Source organism: Otolemur garnettii, unplaced genomic scaffold (genome assembly GCF_000181295.1).
Source record: "Otolemur garnettii isolate 467f Iridium unplaced genomic scaffold, OtoGar3 scaffold00306, whole genome shotgun sequence".
NCBI lineage: Eukaryota > Metazoa > Chordata > Mammalia > Primates > Galagidae > Otolemur > Otolemur garnettii.
The window spans coordinates 194,629-201,545 of record NW_003852701.1 but is presented as its reverse complement, the minus strand read 5'-3'; the positions used below and the strand labels follow the sequence as shown (position 1 = coordinate 201,545).

Genomic DNA, 6,917 nt, shown 5'->3' with positions numbered 1-6,917 from the left:
GGTGCATCTTGCAAGGGTACATGTGAAATTTACTAGGTGTAGAATATAAATGTCTTAACACAATAACTAAGAAAATGCCATGAAGGCTATATTAATAAGTTTGATGAAAACATTTCAAATTGTATATAAAAGCAGCACATTGTACCCCATGATTGCATTAATGTACACAGCTATGATTTAATAAAAAAAAAGTAAAAAAAATTAAAATTGGCCAGGTGAGGTGGCTCACAGCTGTAATCCCAGCACTCTGGGAGGCTGAGATGGATGGACTGACTGAGCTCACATGTTTGAGACAAGCCTGAGCAAGAGCGAGAGACCACCCATCTCTAAAAATAGCTGGATGTTATGGCAGGCATTGGTAGTCCCAGCTTCTTGGGAGGCTGAGGCAAGAGAGTCACTTAAGCCCAAGAGTTTGAGGTTGCTGTGAGCCGTGACGCCACAGTACTCTACCAAGCGTGACAAAGTGAGACCCTGTCTCAAATAAATAAATAAATAATATAAAATAGCCAGGAGTTGTGGTGGGCACCTGTAGTCTTAGCTACTCAGGAGGCTGAGGCAAGAGGGTCTCTTGAGCCTAAGAGTTTGAGGTTGCTATGAGCTATGATACCAAGGTACTCTACCAAGGGTGACAAAGTAAGACTCTGTCTCAGGAAAAAAAAATAAAATTAAAGTTGCTCTTAATACTGTACTACAAGTCATTATGTGGATATAGATTTTCATTTCTTTTGGGTAAATATCTAGGAGTAGTATTGCTGTTTCAGATGATGTATTAATTTTCTATTGTTGTATAACAAATTATCACAAACTTAATGACTTAAAACAGCACCAGTTTATTATCTCACAGTTCTGTAGGTCAGAAGTTTGGGTGGTATCCACCAGGTTCTCTACTTAGGATCCCACTCGGTTGAAATCAAGATGTAAAACAGGCCACATCTTATTCAGAAGTGGATTCTTGGGGGAGGGGGACAAAAAAAAAGAAGTGGATTCTTCCCCAAGGGCCTCTCTGAGCTCTGTAAGGTTGCCCCAGTTATTTTTCTTTTTCTTTTTCTTTTTTTTTGTTGAGACAGAGCCTCAAGCTGTCACCCTGGGTAGAGTGCCTTGACATCACAGTTCACAACAACCTCCAACTCCTGGGCTCAAGCAATTCTTCTGCCTCTGCCTCCCAAGTAGCTGGGACTACAGGTGCCCGACACAACCCCTGGCTACTTTCTGCTTGCAGCTGTCCTTGTTGTTTGGCAGGCCTGGGCTGGATTGGAACCTGCCAGCTCAGGTGTATGTGGCTGGAGCCTTAGCTGCTTGAGCCACAGGCGCTGAGCCTCCTCAATTCTTTTTCATACAGCCCCTTCATCTTCAAGCCGGAAATGGCACATTGAGTCTTTCTCACACTTCAGATCCCTCTGTTTCTTCCATGTTAAAACTGGGACCATTCAAACAATCTCTCTTTTTCCATATAACATAACATAACCACAGGAGTAGCTTCTGGGCACAAAGGCCATGGGCCATATTAACATTCTACCTACCATGTTTGGTAAATATATGTTTAATGTTATAGAAACCATCAAATTGTTTTCCAAAGTGGCTGCATCATTTTATGTACCTACTAGCAATTATGAGAGTTCCAGTTACTCCACATTGTTACCAGTGCTTGGTATTGTCAGTCTTCCTAATTTTAGCTATTGGTAGATGTATAGTGGTATCTCATAGTAATTTTAGTTTGCATTTCCCTAATGAGTAATGTTAATGAAATCTTTTCATATACCTATTAGAGTATGGATTAATGAAAAAGATCGAAACTGGGCCAGGCACAATGGTTCTTTGGGAGGCAGAGGTGGGAGGATCACTGTAGGCCAGGAGTTGGAGCTCAGCTTGAGCAATATAGTGAAAACCCATCTCAACAAAAAATTCAAAAATTGGCCAGGTGTGGTGGCATATGCCTGTAGTCCCTTAGTCTCCAACTAAGGCAGGAGAATTGCTTGGGCCCAGGAGTTGGAGGCTGCAGCGAGCTATGATTGTGCCACTGTATTCCAGCCTGGGTGACAAAGTGAGACTGTGTTTCTGAAAAAGGAAAAAAGAAAAGTTCAATCCCATTTCTACCACCAGGTCTTTGCTTTTGCTGTTCCCTCTGCCAGAAACACTTTCCCTTAAAATGTTAGCATGGCTGGACTCTTATCATTCAGCTCTCCTCTGAGACCTTCTCTGACCCATCTTCTCTAAAGTAGCTACCCCAGCCACCCTAATCCTATTTCTATCCTTCAGAGCTCTTAACCATGATTTAAAAGTATCTCATTTCGACGCGCGCCAGTCGCACGACATCCGTCACTTACGGCCAGAACGGTTGGGGCCAGGAGTTGGTGGTGCGGTGCAGAGCTCTTAAGAACGAACTGCTTGGGCGCAGACTAGTATCCGGGAGTGTGAATTGCAGGGTCCGCCTTGGAGCCGGAGCAGATGCTGAAGGGACGGACGCATGTTACAGAAAATCCTTACTCTGAGTACGGTCTCACAGACAACGTCGAGAGGATAGTAGAAAATGAGAAGATTAATGCAGAAAAGTCATCAAAACAGAAGGTGGATCTAGAATCTTTGCCAACTCGTGCCTACCTCGATCAGACTGTTGTGCCTATCTTATTACAGGGACTTGCTGTGCTTGCATCTAGCATCTTATCTTTTAAAAAACAAGGCACAGTTTGAAGATCGAAACTGACTTATTGGAAAGAACAGAAAAATTTGATTGCTACTGTAGATTTACGTGATTAAGAGGCAGTTTTAATTGCCGTGATTATTTCCCCTTTTTGGAAGTATAAGAATCATTAGTACAACAGAACTTATTTCAGGAGTTGCAGAAGAGAACACATTTCCCTTGATTTAATCATCATACTTACTTAATTAATGTATTCTGTGCAATTTTTTCTCATATTGTCTTTAAATTTGTTTTTAAAATGACCTTCAGGCTCGGCACCTGTGGCTCAAGTGAAGGTGCCAGCCACATACACCTAAGGTGGCGGGTTCAAATCCAGCCCGGCCGCCAAACAACAATGATGGCTGCAACCAAAAAAAATAGCCAGGCGCAGTGGCAAGCGCCTGTGATCCCAGCAACTTGGGAGGCAGAGGCAGGAGACTCGCTTGAGCCCAGGAGTTGGGGGTTGCTGTGAGCTGTGATGCCACAGCACTCTACCCAGGGGGACAGCTTGAGGCTCTGTCTCAAAAAATAAATAAATAAATAAAATGGCCTTCAAAATAAACTCTCAAAACATCATTAAAAATAATAATAAAGGCTCGGCGCCTATAGCTCAACCGGCTAAGGCGCCAGCCACGTGCACCTAAGGTGGCGGGTTCGAATCTCCAGCCCAGACCCACCAAACAACAATGATGGCTGCAACCAAAAAAAAATAGCCCGGCGTTGTGGCAGGCGCCTGTGGTCCCAGCTACTTGGGAGGCGGAGGCAGGAGACTCGCTTGAGCCCAGGAGTTGGAGGTTGCTGTGAGCTGTAATGCCACGGCACTCTACCCAGGGGGACAGCTTGAGGCTCTGTCTCAAAAAAAATAAAAAATAAAAAATAATAATAATAATAATAAAAGTATTTCATTTCTCTGTTTACTTCCATGTTGTCGTCCCTTCTCTGGTATATCAGCCCCATGTCAGTATCTCAAATGCCCACAATACATCTGGCACGTCATAGACCATGAAAAAATATTTGCAATGAATGAATAGTTCAATGGTTCCTTCTTGTTTTTAAAGCCTTCACCTGATTAGGAACTCAGATATAGAGAGAAAGAGACTGGAGCAGGAAGGGTTGTTTTTCAATTCCCTAAAGAGAACAAAAGTGATTTTTTTGTTTGTTTGTTTTTGGCGGGGTCTTGGTTTGAATCCACCACCTCTGGCATATGGGGCCGGCACCCTACTCCTTTGAGCCACAGGTGCCACCCCTGAGAACAGAAGTGATTTTAAGGAGTTGAGGTCTATGTCTATCCAAATGATTAGCAAAAACGTATTCACTAACTAAAGTTCTCCTTGACCCAGGGAGCCACCTTTGACTTTATTGTGTGTCATTGCAGGCAACAAACAGCCTTTATTTGTCAATATTCTCTGCTTCAAATTTGTCACTAATTCCAGCTGGCCTTGTCCCAGCCAATCTGAATGACTGAAAGAGAATGAATATAATTTAATTAATGGTTCAGCTAGACAGATGAACTTGCAGCATCTCTGTGGGCCTTGCACCTAAAAGGTGTCCTAGGGGGTTGTGATTTTTACACAGAATAAAGGAGGGCAAGCAGGAATCCCACTCCTACAGGGGGAATCTGGCAGGCTCTGGCGACGCAGGGGCAAGGTGAGGAAAGAGGGAAAGAGGACAATACCACAAAAAAAAAAAAATAGTGCGATAATAACAGTCCCTTTAATATTAGCTAGCCCTCAATTTACCTTATAAATTGTTCCAGCCATTAGCTCAGTACTGCCCCCACTATACCCAGCATGCAGGTTCTGAGGCCTGTGTCACCAATGGGGAAAACTGAGGCTCAGAGAGGTGGCAGCTGAGAAGGCAGCAGCTTCCCTGCAGCACAGTGCCTGCTGCTCACTGCTCTCCATCTGATCTTCTGTCAACAGCGAGTGAGCCCTGTAGCGCCTGGCCGTTGCTATGGCATTTCTGGAGTGTCAGAAGTGCCCAGGAAGCATACAAATTGACCTGTGTGTGACATAGCCCTGTGTAAAATAACTTCCAATTCACTCACAATAATTACCACCCCCAGATAATAGCCTGTAGATAGGCGGTAGAGGAGGAGGTGGATGGGGGAAGGAAGAAAGGACTCAGGAAGAGAAGGAGGCCAGACACACCAGGCAAAGGACCAAGCCACGGCTGGGGCTTCAGGGAGGGTGGGGGAAAGCTTCAGAATCGCCTGAATTAGGGATTGAGGAGGGCTCAGTCCTCCTAATTTGGTTCTGGAAACTCAAATGTTCTTCTGGATGGATCATATCAAGGCATTTCATTCAGTACTTTTCAATGTCCACCTTTGGTGGTGGCACTTTGCCTGGCACTAGGAATGCAAAGCCAAGGAATCCCAGTTCCTGTAGTAGAGTGACTCACAGACTCTTGGGAGAGTCAAACAGGTACAATTAATAAGAGCCATCAGTCATCCAACCAATATTTATTAAATACCTACTATATGCCAGCCATTATGCTGAGAAAAAAAGCCCTCATAAAGTGTACCTTTGCATAGAGGGAGACAATACATGTTTAAAAAACAAAGTGCACTATGTGTTTGTCTGGATTCTCCAGAGAACAGAACCAATAGGATATTTTATATCTATCTATATATATATGTATGTAATATATATGTATATGCTTATTATAAGGAATTGGCACACATGATTATGGAGATAGAGAACAAGATCTGCAGTTGACAAGCTGGAGATCCAGAAGAGCTGATGGTATAGTTCAAGTCCAAGTGTGAAGGGAGAAGAAGATGGATGTCCCAGTTCAAAGCCGGTAGGCAGAGAGAAAGAATTCTTTCTTGCTCAGCCTTTTATTGTCTTCAGGCCTTCAACAAATTAGATAAGGTTAAGGGGATTTTGCTTTACTTAGTCTACCAATTCAAATGTTAATCTCACCCAGAAACACCCTTACAGACACATTGAGAAAAAAATGTTTAACCAAATATTTGGGTACCCTCTCATTTAGTTAATACATAAAATTAACCATCACAGGTGAGGCATGGTGGCTCACGCCTGCAATCTCAGTGCTTTGGTAGGACAAGATGGGAGGAATACTTGAGGCCAGGAGTTTGAGAGTAGCTTGGGCAACATAGCAAGACCCTATCTCCACATACACAAAGTTTTTTTATTAGCAGGAATGGTGGCCACACCTGTAGTCCTAGTTACTAGGGTGCTTATGGAGAAGCATTGCTTGAGCTCAGGAGTTCAAGGTTACAGCAAGCTATTATAGTGCCACTGCACTCCAGCCTGAATCACAGAGCAAGATGCTCTCTCTAAAATAATAAATAAAATAGCTGGGCATGGCTCAGTGTCCTTATCTCAGTGGTTAGGGTTCCGGCCACATACACTGGGCTGGTGGGTTTGAACTCGGTCTGGGCCTGATAAACAACAATGATAACTATAACAACAAAAAATTAGCCAGGCATTTGAACCCGAGGGTGGTGGGTTCAAACCCAGCCCTGGCCAAACTGCAACAAAAAAATAGCCTGGTGTTGTGGCAGGCGTCTGTAGTCCCAGCTACTTGGGAAGCTGAGGCAAGAGAATCTCTTAAGCCCAAGAGTTTGAGGTTGCTGTAAGCTGTGATATGACAGCACTCTACCAAGGATAACAAAGTGAGACTTTATCTCAAAAAAAAAAAAGAAAGAAAAGAGAAAAAAAGAAAGGGGGCGGTGCCTGTGGCTCAGTGAGTAGGGTGCTGGCCCCATATACTGAGGGTGGTGGGTTCAAACCTGGCCCCAGCCAAACTGCAACAAAAGATAGCTGGGCGTTGTGGTGGGCGCCTGTAGTCCCAGCTACTTGGAAGGCTGAAACAAGAGAATGGTCTAAGCCCAGTAGTTGGAGGTAGCTGTGAGCTGTGACATCACAGCACTCTACCAAGAGCAATAAGGTGAGACTCTGTCTCAAAAAAAAAAAAAAAAGAAAAGAAAAGAAAAGAAAAGAAAAGAAAAAGAAAAAGAAAGAAAGATATGGGAGCTTAGACCAGGATGGCTGCCATCGACATGATGAGAAGTAGTAGATTCTGGATGTATTTTGAAGGTGGAGCCAACAGGATTTGCTGATATGCGGTGGGATGAAAAAAGAGGAGTCGGCTCAGCGCCTGTGGCTCAAGTGGCTAAAGCACCAGCCACATACACCCAAGGTGGCGGGTTCGAATCCAGCCCAGGCCCGCCAAACAACAATGACGGCTGCAACCCAAAAATAGCCAGGCGTTG

General features: G+C 44.0%; 1 pseudogene; it reads left to right on the top strand.

Moving 5' to 3' along the window:
* The first annotated feature begins 1,494 nt into the window (after positions 1 to 1,494).
* Positions 1,495 to 2,701, top strand: LOC111722673 (annotated as a pseudogene).
* The last annotated feature ends 4,216 nt before the right edge of the window (positions 2,702 to 6,917 follow it).